Source organism: Clupea harengus, chromosome 15, assembly GCF_900700415.2.
Source record: "Clupea harengus chromosome 15, Ch_v2.0.2, whole genome shotgun sequence".
Taxonomy (NCBI): Eukaryota; Metazoa; Chordata; class Actinopteri; order Clupeiformes; family Clupeidae; genus Clupea; species Clupea harengus.
In genome coordinates, this window is record NC_045166.1 from 8,051,071 (window position 1) to 8,065,748 (window position 14,678).

Sequence of the window (14,678 nt, forward strand, 5' to 3'; positions counted from 1 at the left end):
GCAATTTGAGTCATGCTGTGTGTATTTTCATATCCCTCACGTTCTCTCCTGGACCCAGAATGAAGTCCGGATTATCAGGTTTCCCTTTTGTGTTCTGTGGCAGAAGGAAAAAAAAATTCTCCCCTCTGTCCCAGGAAAGAATAATGTCCCCAGGATGGGAACCATCTCATGACGCCTCAAAGAGTTCCATTCCAGGAGAACCCTAAAGACTCCCCAGGGAGTCAGAGATGAATGAGGTCATAGTGGCTCTGGTGATTTGTCGGTTCTGATTGGCTGAAGAAGACAAACGGGACTCAGGCGTTGTCAAGGTGCCTTGTGTAATCATTCTGTTGGTGGTCCAACTAATGTGTTTGTGTGTGCATTTGTGATTCTGTGTGTGTGCATTTTCCTCTCTCTCTCTCTCTCTCTCTCTCTCTCTCTCTCTTGATCTCACTCTCTCTTTCTCTGTCTGTGTGTGTGTGTCGGTGTGTGTGTGCTGTGTGTGCATGTGTGTGCTGTGTGTGCATGTGTGTGTGTGTGTGTGTGTGTGTGTGTGCATGTGTGTGTGTGTGCTGTGTGTGCATGTGTGTGTTTGTGCTGTGTGTGCATGTGTGTGTGTGTGCTGTGTGTGCATGTGTGTGTGTGTGCTGTGGAGCCCCCTGTCTGCTCTTCAATCTGTTTCTAATGATGACAGAACACACATGGCTGAACATCTTGAAGTCAGTGACTCCACAAATGTTTTTGGAGAGGAAATCAAAAAGTCATCAAAATGTTTTGAACAGGAATCAGAGGGCAGCCTAATTGTGGAAAAACAATTGCATAATGAAAGCAGTTTGTGAATTAACGCTTCTCTTATTATAGAACAGCATGTTCTAATGTCTAACATTCGTGACTCAACATACAGTGCATTTGGATCATTTTCAAACCCTTTCAAGTTTTTTTGTATTTTGTTGTTTGTTGCAGACTCATCTTAAAATGGATTCAATTCTTCTTCTTTTTTCATCAGTCTACACCCAATACTCAAAAACAGGTTTTTTTTGGAGTGTGTTGTTAATTCATTAAAAATAAAAGACTGAAGTCCCATTTGCCTAAGTATTCAGACTTGTAGACAAAACAATGCATTACATTTGATTAATAAACTATAAATGCATTAAAAATAATTATTCACACTCTATGATGACCCTTGACCCCATATATCACCGTTGGCCCCATATATCAGCATACAGGCATTTCTCACACAGAGACAACACAGTTAACGGTATTAATACAATTGGAACGTAGAGGGTACATCAGTATAGAGTAGAGTTAATACTGTTTTTTTTTAATAATAATAATTGTCAGACTTTAATCGCACAAGCGACACACACGTGAATACATGGAGGCGACACAGGACACACACAGGCCTGAGATGGTAGTGAATTTAGTCTCTGCTTTTTCCCATCCCGGACTGTCCTTCCTCCAGGACCCCAGGGCAGCTTTGTTAAGCACCCGGGGACCAGGTGAGGTGAACCGTCTTGTGGTCAAGGACGGACGAAGAGTGTTCTGTTCTTTTTGCATGTTTTTTTTATGTTGGGGTACTTAGTGGAGGAAACCCCTTGTGAACACGGGGAGATCATGCAAACTTCACACTGGGAGATAGCCCACCTGGACACTGAAGGTCTGGGGAGGACCTGCCCCCCAGAGCCAACAACGCCCCATGCGGGAATCGAACCCATGACCTTCTTGCTGTGAGGCGGCAGTGCAAGCACCTGAGCCACCGTGCTATTAACACCGTTAATACTGTTATAGTTATCAACACCGTTATAGAGTAGAGTTAATACTGTTAGAGTTATTTTTTTAAGCGCTATAGCGTCGAAACCTGAATCCTATTTTTTTTACTCAAGCCTACTAACTAAGACCAAGAATACGATAATCTGAGACAATAAATACTATAAAATGTGATTTGTGCGAACAGAACACCCATCAGAGTGAATTAAGCATACGTGATTTACTTTCAGGTTGTTAGCATCAAGTAACATCAATCAAATCCACAATACCAGTAGAGAGAGCCTTGAACGATGACGTTTGTGACAGATTACAACATCGGATTTCCAGACTATACAGTTCACATCAGTTAATCAGCTAGCTACCTAATGAACCACCAACTACTATACAACATAGGCTACAACCATGATGATAATATATCAGTTAATATACATTAAAAATACATTGCTGCAGTCTGCTGGGGAGGCAACATGTCTAAGAGGGACACTGGGCGGCAGGACAGGCTGGTCAGAAAGGCGGGCTCAGTGGTGGGGCAGAATCTGGACTCACTGGGGACTGTGGTGGAGAGACGGATGCAGAGCAAGCTCTTGGCCATCATGGGCAATGTTAACCACCCCCTCCACCATATCCTGGCAGGACAGTCCAGCAGCCTCCGTAGTGGGCGGCTCAACACGCTACGTTCACGGACTGAGCGACACAGGAGGTCCTTTGTCCCAGCTGCCATAAAACTATAACTATTTGACTACACTGTTTTGCACTATACATTCTACATCCTACATTGTACATAACTGTATTGTATTGTTTGTTTGTATTGTATTGTCTGTATATATTGTTTGTAATTATTGTAAATATGAGAGAGTTGTAAGACACCAGAATTTCCCCACGGGATTAATAAAGTATTTATCTATCTATCTATCTATCTATCTAATAAATGCTAAAAAATCAATAAGGCATCATGTGCCAATTATGTCACTTTTTATGATTAATGGGATTTATTTGGTGGCCATTCTTAAGGAAATGCCCAAAATTGGGTCCACAATTTTGGCCACAACTTTTGAAATTAGAGTGTTTGTACCAACTTTTTTCGCGTAACGAGTCGCCATTTTTGAGGGTAATTCCCCCAACTATACTGGTCTCACTCAACTACGACCTACTTGACCATGTGACCTGCCCCAGTCATATGACTTGGCTTTTCTAACTGTCGAGTGCACTGCCTATGCCAAAACTCAATCATCTGGACTTTGAACTCAATCATTTTGGCCCTCACTGCCCTCAAGCGTACTTAATCTGATGTTGATTACTGTGATGGCTCAGCATCCTAATGGGAAGAGCAGTGCAGGAATGCTGAACACAGGAAATTATGAATTTCGACATCGATCTCTGCTGTAGATACACAACTTTGTATTTATTGTTTATTGATTCAAGACAGTCAGCACAAGACAATCAAAAGAAAATTAAAAGGAAAACTCCCCGGCACACATATCCATACATATAACACAAAAGAAAAACATAGACCAAAAAAAACTGAACAAAAACAAGAAAAAGACAAACATTTGTTTAAAAAAAAAAAAAAAAGTTCAGTGGGAAAATAAAAGGGGGGGGGGGGGGGGGGGGGGGTTGGTCTGTTCTCAACTTCATATTTTAGTGAAAACCCAATGTTTGATTCCCTGATTCAACACATTCCACACAATATCTCTTGAACAATAGTAGGCCTACTACGCACAGACACAATACCAGCGGAAAATTAATTTGTGTAACTTTTTATAAAACCACCATCCAGTAACATAGAAAATAATTTAATTATAACATTTCTTTGATCTAATATGTACATATATGTTGTTTCAGTGTAATTGTACAAGCAACAGACTTCCTGTTGCTTGAAGTCTGTGGAGATCTTGTACATGTGGATTCAGACAGGCCTCACAAGAACACACTCTTGTCGTGTCCATGGAAGTGTGGCCATCAGGATTTGGCAAACGTCTGGGTTTGTTCCATGTCAGGTGTGGTAATACTCAATGCATGCAATGAGCACAAATGTTTCATCATTATTCAAAGTTTATTATTCAGTGAGTCATCTGTAAGGCATCTGAGTGGACTCATTTTGTGTAAGCAAGATATTTCTTGTAATTCTGCTTATCAAACTCATATCATACACTTTTATATTTATTTATATGGTATAATCTGATCCTGATCACCCTTGGTTCCCGTGGTTGTCAGAGTGTTCACGTCACTCAGAATAAGGGTAAATTCCCACCTTTGTTCTTGTCAGTTTCTCAAACTTTATTTTACATTAAACTTGAATTTTTGACAAACAACAGCTGACTTATACGACTCAAATCAGAAACGGTTCCCTACAAAGACTGACCACCAGAACCCCCCTTCTCCCCTCATACTCAAACACACACACCTGCGTGATCTCAGGAGAGCCTGTGCACTCAAGAACCTCTGTGAAGTGAAGGAATATCTGCTTCTCCCAGTGGCCCGGTGTTTTCCAGGCCTCTGTCTCTGTTTATGAGCTCTGTTGTTGCAAAAGACTGGGCGTATCGCTTTACCTCCATCCAGCCTCTCTGTTGTTGCCTGGGAGACAGAGAGCGATCTGAATCGGATTGCCCAAACAGAGGAATCTGTTCATTCATACTGCGTGTTTATTTAAGACTGCGGAAAGGGTGTGAATTGAGTCTAAACCAATGGGCATCAGCTTTGGGTGGTGTGCTAGGTCTGGATCCGCCGCAGTATATTCCCTGCTTGTGTCACCGCGGGTGAATTAATTGTCACTCAGACATCCAATCACTCTACTACAGTACACAGATGAAGACGTTTGGAATCCTGAAATTGTTCATGGTGGGGAATAATGAGGCTTTGAGGTTGCGCATCTGAAAAACAGAAATTACAGTGATAGTAAAAGCACACATTCCATGGCCAGCCTGACCAGGGATGAGAGCCAAGGGTGGTAAGACTCCGTTTACAAAAGCTAAGCACTCTGTGAGGCCAACTAGGCCCCTGTGTGACCCTTTCCTTGCTTATCTATGAACAAATGTCAAGCTGTGCAGAAACCTCAAAATACAGTAGAAATGGTACATATTGTCAGTTTTACAGTCACTGTAGAGAGCCACTTTAAACAGGGAGTCGTACCAACATAAACACGACAACATGGGACATCAGTGTAAGTGCAAGCATATCTTATATGGAGAAAGTGGAAATGTAATGGGAAAGGAAAGCCAAGCTGTTGTAGTTTAAGTACATAATGGGATCAAAGGCCACTGTGCGTGAAGGCTGATCATGCAGTTAATTAGGTCTGGAAAAGAACATCTTACCCTTAGGGAACAGCACCGTGGACACAGACACACGGCCAGATATGAGTGCACACACACACACATTCACACACACACTCACACACACACACACTCACACACTCACACACACTCACACACACACACACACACACACACACACACACACACACACACTCACACACACACACACTCACACACACACACACTCACACACACACACACACACACACTCACACACTCACACACACTCACACACACTCACACACACACACACACACTCCCCCTTAGTCACCACCCCTAAGCCTTTTTGTGGACCACACACACACACACACACACACACACACACACACACACACACACACACACACACACACACACACACACACACACATATACCCCTATACACTCACACACATGCATGCTTGCACACTGTCGTATGCATATTGGCAAGCCACTGCACTTGGACACATGCAACAGTGTTTCTAACTACTGAAAAGATCAGGGGCTGAGTCATGTTTGCTTTTCACTTAGTTTTGTGTTGTAAAGTGACCCAATGAGATGTTTTGTGTTGTAATGTGACAATGCAATGAGAAAATCCTCATTGAAGTAATCTGCTGATGATGGCTTGCATGCTTGAAGGCCCTTCATACGCTCAACCCCTACATCAGAACATTCCGTTTCTCATGCGGTGCAGACACAGATAAAAAAGGTTATGTTTGAGATCATCTTCTGTGCTAAAGTGAGCCTTTGTTTGCTCCCGGGACCAGTCAGGTTCTCTGTGATATTGTTGCACTCACACACACACACACACACACACACACACACACACACACCAAGCTTCCTTGTGGAGCTTCCCTGCCATTTCACCACTCCACATTGAATTCAGTGTTTCCAACACGGTTACCAACCCCCTCATCCCTCTCACTCGCACACACACACTCGCACACACACACACTCGCACACACACACTCGCACACTCTCTTGCCTCTGGTCCAGCCCTGCGAGTGTGGCACAGTGCCATGTTTCGCTCATGGGAGCAGTGACTATAGACTGCTATGGGATGTTGGGATGTTCACACATTATATAGGTAGATATAACCTCCCCAACCTACCGATGCCTTAAAGAAAAGACAAGTATTTGTCAGTGTAACCTCGGCTATTTAAGTGATGCTATTCTGTATCGTTTACCCTCTCGATTAAATGTTTGATTTTAGGCTTTATGTCGATAAGCAGTGTCAGAAAGACGCTGTGGTAAAACGTTGTCAAATGCCGCATGTGCGACTGAGATCTATGTTGACTCACATGAGGCAGCCACAGTGAATCTTCCAACTGTGTGTGCACTGTGTAACCACACCACAGCACACATGCTGTGTGTGTGTGTGTGTGTGTGTGTGTGTGTATGTGTGTGTGTGTGTGTGTGTGTGTGTGTGTGTGTGTGTGTGTGTGTGTGTACTGTGTAACCACACCACAGCACACATGATGTGTGTGTGTGTGTGTGTATGTATGTGTGTGTGTGTGTGTGTGTGTGTGTGTGTGTGTGTGTGTGTGTGTGTGTGTGCACTGTGTAACCACACCAAGGTACACATGCATATAGGCATCTGGCTCTGTGGTTCTAAACATTGGTCCCTCCACAATAATGGCTCCCTGTGTTCCAGCTCTGATGAAGTCCTGGCATAAACTATAATATAAACTCCGATTGAGTCTCACTCAGCAAACAAACTGTTATCTCACATCGCTCTGCTCGCTCGTTCCTCCGCTCACTCTGTGATCTATGGTCTTGTGCTAACTTATCTCTGATAAGAGATCTCTCCCTGCTTACTGATGTCTGATCTCCCTGACCCTTCTCTAAACAGCAATCATATCTGATTTTACGGTTTCTTTGGCCTCTGATCGCTCTTCTGTTCTCTCCCTAATATTTTTCTCTGGAATATCTCTACGGCTAGGCTCTAATATCTGCCATCGGTTTCATTTTCTGTATCCCTCTGTGATATTTGTTTGATCTTACCATTTGTCAATGGATTACACCTAACCAGATGGTGAAGATCATAGTGCATTAATAGCTTTGGAGCCAGTGAGCTTTGTCTCTCAAGTTACGTCAGGTCATGTGTATTTAGAGAAACTTAAAAAAAAAACACAAAACAAACAACCAAACAAACACTACACAGCTGCACAGCGATACAGATCACAACACCCCCTCCCGTGACACATACCATGATATACAGTACATTAGGTCTATCATTACATCATTCCTACTGATCCCCATCCTTAATATATGTCAGGAAACTATCCCACATGGCAGAGAACTTAGACACTGAGTCTAAGATATGGGATGTTTACATAAACAAGCAGCTCAGCCTATGTGATTACCATTATTATGCTTTTGTCTAAATGTTTCCAAACAAATGACTCGTCAGTAGTGAACATCACCTATAACCTGCCGTTTTAATGAAACATTTCTTAACTGTTTGCTTTCCGCAATGCAAAATTAAGTAGTTTTGTGTGGAAAACACATTCAACCCTGCAGCTCCTTGGGCTAAACCTTGGGGCGAATGAAGCCACGCTAGGAAGGAAGAATCAGAGAGAGAAAAAAAAAACTTCCAGAACCTTCCAGAGCCTAACATCCTCTTGAGATCCATACCACTCCTCCTCTCAACTTCTCAGATGGGGAGCAGAGGGCGGACACATGCAGCTGACACAGTGCAGGGGGGGGGGGGGGGGGGGGTCATGAATCAAAAGGGAGATAGATGAAAAATGAACAGAAAGATAGAGAGACAGGAAACAGAGAAAGTGGGGGAGTTTTGGAGAGGAGGACAGATGAAGGATAGAGAGATAGATAGATAGACAGAGCGGGGAAGGGGTGCAGTGGGGGGGTAAAGGGAGACGGAATGATAAGGGGAATACTGCTGGATAGAAACAGGAAGGGGGGAGACTGAGAGACACTTCAGACTCCAGTTTATGGAAGTCTGAGAGACACTCTAGACTCCAGTTTATGTACAGTCTGAGAAATGGCCTGGTGCACATACACAAACACCCAAGGACCCTGACATGATATGCACTGCCAAAGCAAGCACTTGTCGAATCATTGATTACAAGCTTAAGATTAACTGGAGGTATCAAACAGCGTGATGCCCGTAGATCTACGTGTTTGACTTCAATTTCAATCAATCAATGTATTTATTTGATCAAGAGGGACAGTGTACATTCATGAACATTAAAATGTAAATGCACCCAATTATAGCCAAAAGGCTAGTTTCCATTGGCAGTCCCCCTGCCACAGTGAAAAAGGCTATACAACCTAAAAAAAGGCATTAACATATATATCAAACATAACATTGACAATATATCAAAGATTAAATTAAATAAAATAGAATCCTAATATACAAGCTCCACTTAGTCCTTAACCATGGGTAGATGGGAAAGAACAAAGTGGTAAACAAAAACAATTCTACTGCTTACCCACTAATGATCACATTTTTGGTTATTTATCAACCATGTTTTGAGAATTCTTTTAAAGCAGTTGAAAGAGGTTGATTGTCTAATGTTCTGTGGGAGATGGTTCCATTCCCGGCCGGCCTAACTGAGAAGACCGACTGTCCAAATACACTTTTTTTTAAAGGAATTTCCCAATCTCCTCTTGCTGCCCCTCGAGTAGCACTGGTTGCTGCTGTTCTAAACTTGACTAGGCTGCAAAGTGGTGGGGGGGGGGGGGGGGCAGGTTAAACCGGATTTTGAACATTAAGCGGCAGTTCTTAAATGTGATCAGGTTGTCCCAACTTAAAAGTCTTGCTGCCTGACCTTCCCTGGCGGCGACTCTCCTGTTTGTGCAGAGCTGAGGTAGGTGCAGCAGAAGCTGAGGTAGGTGGAGCCGCGCTGAGGTAGGTGGAGCAGCAGCGGAGGTAGGTGGAGCAGAAGCTGAGGTAGGTGGAGCCACAGCTGAGGTAGGTGGAGCAGCAGCTGAGGTAGGTGGAGCAGCAGCTGAGGTAGGTGGAGCCACAGCTGAGGTAGGTGGAGCAGCAGCTGAGGTAGGTGGAGCAGAAGCTGAGGTAGGTGGAGCCACAGCTGAGGTAGGTGGAGCCACAGCTGAGGTAGGTGGAGCAGCAGCTGAGGTAGGTGGAGCCGCGCTGAGGTAGGTGGAGCAGCAGCGGAGGTAGGTGGAGCAGAAGCTGAGGTAGGTGGAGCCACAGCTGAGGTAGGTGGAGCCACAGCTGAGGTAGGTGGAGCAGCTCAACTTCCTTCCTGCAGCTCAGCAGCATCAGCTGACAGCCAGGCCAATCCAGCATTGCAGATCCAGCGCTAATTAGCACCTTCACTGACCAACCAGGCCTTCTGTGGCACCATCACTGACCAATCAGAGAGGATTGAGCCCCATCACTAGCCAATCAGAGAGGATTAGGCACCATCACTGACCAATCACAGAGAATAATGCCCCATCACTGGCCAATCAGAGAGGATTAAGCACCATCACTGGCCAGTCAGTGAGGATACAGCACCATCACTGACCAATCACAGAGCGTAATGCACTGCTATCTGTCACTGCTCAATCAGAGACATCAAAGCAAGATCACATCAAAATTAGAAGGACACATTATCATCACACATGAATGTGACATCACAACTACATCACTGTCAACAGACACTATAGCCGTTCCACTAAAGAGACAAGTAAAACACCATCATGAATCAACTACATTACTGTCAACAGTTACAGTCAAAGACAAATGAAACACCATCATGAATCAACTGAAGACTGCAGTGGCTTCACTGAGCTCCCAGACACACTGAAGGAGCACTATGTATCAACCAGACATATGGCTGTAAATACTGCTGATTTAGACAGCAAAGCATTATAACTGAACAGTTAGATGCATCAAAGAAATCTAAATAATTGACCAATTGGTACATCAGTGATAATTGACTGATTGAACAGGCCAAGCTGCAGCAACACTAACCAAAGAAAAAAACAGCATTAAAAACACAAGACTAACTTGACCATAGAGATCATAATTGACCCCAGACATTGAAGTCTGGTCACTGATCAGTCAGAGATGCTGTAACAGTCTCACTGGTCCCCACTGGTGTAACTTTCACTATTTTTACTATTTCAGAAGGGTTTTATTCCTTTTATTCCTTTTATACCTTTTATACCTTTTATACCTTGTATCATGATTTTAGTAATTCAAGAAGCCTATCGGAACATCAGGTTCTGATACGATATTGATCATTATTTAACTCCATGTATTGCTCTTGCTGCTTGCTTTTATTGATTTTATGTAAAGCACTTTGAACTGCAACTCTTGTACGAAATGTGCTATATAAATAAAGTCTTACTTACTACTTACTTACTTACAGTGGACACTTAAGCACCAGGGCATTCTGAAGGTGTTTGCCCCTCCAAATGAGTCTCAGCACCAGGGCATTCTGAAGGTGTTTGCCCCTCCACATGAGTCTCAGCACCAGGGCATTCTGAAGGTGTTTGCCCCTCCACATGAGTCTCAGCACCAGGGCATTCTGAAGGTGTTTGCCCCTCCAAATGAGTCACAGAACCAGGGCGCATAAGAGGCATGTGGGCTTTCAGAGAGATTTCTCTCTTTCTTTAGTGTGCTGAGAGATTTCTCTCTTTCTTTAGTGTGCTGAGAGGTTTTTAATGACCACAGTCATTTGTTCTCACATGCAGGTCAAAGGGAGCATGAGTCACCCCATGGATGATTATCATATCAAAACTTCACACACACACACACACACACACACACACTGTGTGTGGGGGGTAACGGTTGACCACCATCCCACGACGTGTATAATCTGAGCAGTTCTAAGCTTGTGTTTGTAAGGTAGTTTGTATGATGATCTCGTTTGAACTGAATGTAGATGCTGTGTTAGAATATTCTCCAACAGTTAGATCCAAGACAACATTTGAATCAGAAGGTCAGATCAACGATTTAGATCAGGGGTGCCCAGTGGGCCAGATCCCTCTGCCCGGCTCTTTGGGAGGGCTGGATTACGTCAGGAACAGTAAATAGTACTGTGGACAACAACAGATCTACCCTAGTTGAATATTAACACACTACATCTAATGAGACTTTTTAATCTGTTTATATACCGTTGTTTTCTGGGTTTATTTTACATTGCCATTGTACTAGTACTAATTAATGCTTACGTTTTCCAACCATTTTCATATATTTATTCAACCATTTGAGTGCAAGTAGTGTGGCTGGATAGAGTGAGGAACATTCTGAAAATATATGGGAAAAGCCAAATGTGATTCAACAGTACATATTTTACATTTAAATTAGGAAAAGAGTTGCAAATCTGCAAATTTGGCAGATCTGTAATCTGGAATGTATACCCTGATATCCTGTGGGAATACAACATTTGAACAAAAAAAATAAAAACACTAGTTACATTTATTATTAATATTATTATTCTGAAGCAGTCCAACCATTATAATCTTTGGATTACTGGTTTAGGTAAGTATTCTGGAGTAAATCCTAATAGTTCAGTGTGTGTGTAATGTTTTCCAGTTATTTTTTTTTCATTTTACTAAAATGTTCTGTTTGTTTGTTTTGTTTGCTCCTTTGTGTTCTTTTTGTTTTGTTTGTCTTTGCCCTATGTAAAGCGTCTTTGAGTACCTAGAAAAGCACTAAATAAAATGAAAGTATTATTATTATTATTATTATTATCATTATTATTATTATTATCTCTATCTATTGCTATCATTTTATGTAAGTTTACACTCACTAGGTAGAAATAAGCAAATTACAAAGGGTATCTAATGAAGTGGATTAATTTAATAATTGTTAATTGTTTTAATTGATTTAACAATTTGAAATGTACATCTGCTGTACAATGTCAGGTCATCTTTATGATCAGCTAACAAAAATTCATGGAAAACAATAATGTACTTTTTTTTTACTGTTGAGTCGAAATGTAATATTATTAAAGTGTAACTTCACCCCCAGCTCTGATTCTAACTCCACCCAATACATAGTTCTGACAAATGCTAAAAAAGTGGGCAAGGGGCTGAGTGTTTGGGGGGGGGGGGGGGGGCTGAGAAGGGGGTGTGTAAACTTCTGTAAATGATGTGCAATGATCAGCAAATGCCCATTTTATGACGTAAATAAGTCCCAAACGGTTGACTCTACGTCAGCATTTGCCTTGCAAGGATCAGGATGATTTTAAACAGTAGATGGCAAGTTGAGCCATTTTCAATCCATAACATCCATGCAAAGCGAGCAGTTACACTTTAACATTAATGTTTCCCTCGAATGAATGAATCAATTCATTAAATGCAATCCAACCCGCAGGCCAACATTAAGCAGTAAATAATGTTCAGATACACAGACTGTATGGAACAGATCTCATATAATCTGTATGTGTCCAGTCCACTGGAAGAGAAAACATCGGTACTGTGTGTCAAGGTGTGTCACCTCCCTCTGTTTGCTAAGTGCTTGAGTTCGGTTTACAACTGCAAACTTGGAACAGCGCCAAAACTACCACCAGAGGCCAATACATATATTACAGCCGTGCTGCTAAGAACTACTACAGAGGGGAAAGTTAAGAAAGTAGTAGTACTGCATCTACTACTGTAGCTATTTTGGCTCACGTGCAGGCCGGATACAATACATACATCACACATATTGCTTTGGGGGGCCACCCAGAATGTGGGGGCAGGCCATATCTAACCCACGGGCCATATTTTGGCCACCACTAATTTAAATTATGATGGATACACATATAGAACAGAGAACATCTGAATCAGAAGGTTAGACTAACAGATAACATCTGAATCAGAAGGTCAGACTAACAGATAACATCTGAATCTGAAGGTTAGACTAACAGATAACATCTGAATCAGAAGGTTAGACTAACAGATAACATCTGAATCTGAAGGTTAGACTAAGAGAGAACATCTGAATCAGAAGTTTAGACTAACAGATAACATCTGAATCAGAAGGTCAGACTAACAGATAACATCTGAATCTGAAGGTTAGACTAAGAGAGAACATCTGAATCAGAAGTTTAGACTAACAGATAACATCTGAATCAGAAGTTTAGACTAGCAGATAACATCTGAATCTGAAGGTTAGACTAAGAGAGAACATCTGAATCAGAAGGTTAGACTAACAGATAACATCTGATGAGTTAAATAATGATGGATACACAGGTAGAACACAGAACATCTGATGAGTTAAATTATGATGGATACACAGACAGAACACAGAACAGATGGTTCCAGAACACATGTGATCCAGGCGAGGGCCAGTGGCTACCTGGAGTGGCCAGATCCGACTCCTTTTGAATGTGAAAATTCATCAACAACACAATTCACTTCAAGGCTACTGAAAAAAGTCTGACACCGGTGTTATGGCATTTGGTGTTCACCGCCCAGCGATGTGCCAGGCCTTGGCAGAGTCTGCCCCGAGAAGAACTCTCCAGTGCATCCAGCCCAACTCGCGGTTGGCGTGCACAGATGGTTCCAATCACCCGAAAATCATGAGTAATAACAACAGTCCATAAACACATAATGTTTATCACCAGTCTGGGTGCAGGGCATTATGGTGTCAGTAAACACCACGGGAGATTCTCACGCCTTACAAACACATACACACACAAGCTTGCTATTGCACGCACATATACACACACACACACACACACACACACACTTGCTAATGCATGCACATATACACACACACAAACACATATACACACACACACACACACGCTTGCTTATACATGCACATACACACACACACTTGCGCGCTTGCTTATGCATGCACATACACACACACATTTACACTTTTCATGCATGCCCAACTTACACATATACGTTTTATCCTTTGTATTAGCCATTGAAGTCTCCCTATGAACACATATCTCCCACCACCAGCATAAACATGCACACACACACACACACACACACACACACTAGTGGGATTCAAACATGAATAATAGTATAAAGAAGAAAACAAAAGGCAGAGATTGACAGGAGCCCCAAGATCATAGCCACCATTTCAGAGAATGGCATGAAAGTCCCGGCCAAACTCTGCAGGATTAAAACTGGCCAGAAGCAGCTGTGGTCATAAAAGCACGTGAGTGGAGAGAGATGAGCTCCACTAATGGGACAGAGTTGGCCAATAAGACAGTGGCCTACTGTGGAGACTTTTTCCCTGTCACACAGGCCCACAGAGTCTGCAGTCTTTTCCAGTTTTCATCAGCAAAGTACGCTCACATGTACGCAAGAATGTACTGTATGTGTGTACCTATGTACTGTATGTGTGTACCTATACTGTATGTGTGTACCTATGTACTGTATGTTAGTAGGAAGGTGTACAGTTAACTTTCTATAAATAGAGGAAATTCCATGAAGTCTCTCTCTCTCACTCTCTCTCTCTCTGTCTGTCTGTCTATCTCTCTCTCTCTCTCTCTATCTCTGTCTGTCTCTCTCACTCTCTCTCTCTGTGTCTGTCTCTCTCTCTCTCTCTATCTATCTCTGTCTGTCTCTCTCACTCTCTCTCTCTGTGTCTCTCTCTCTCTCTCTCTCTCTCTTTCTCTGTCTGTCTCTTTCTCTCTCTTTTGCACAATCTAACCAGCACAGCCAAGGCTGAAACTGATCCAAACTATTGTTGACGATGCCTCTGGTGTATAA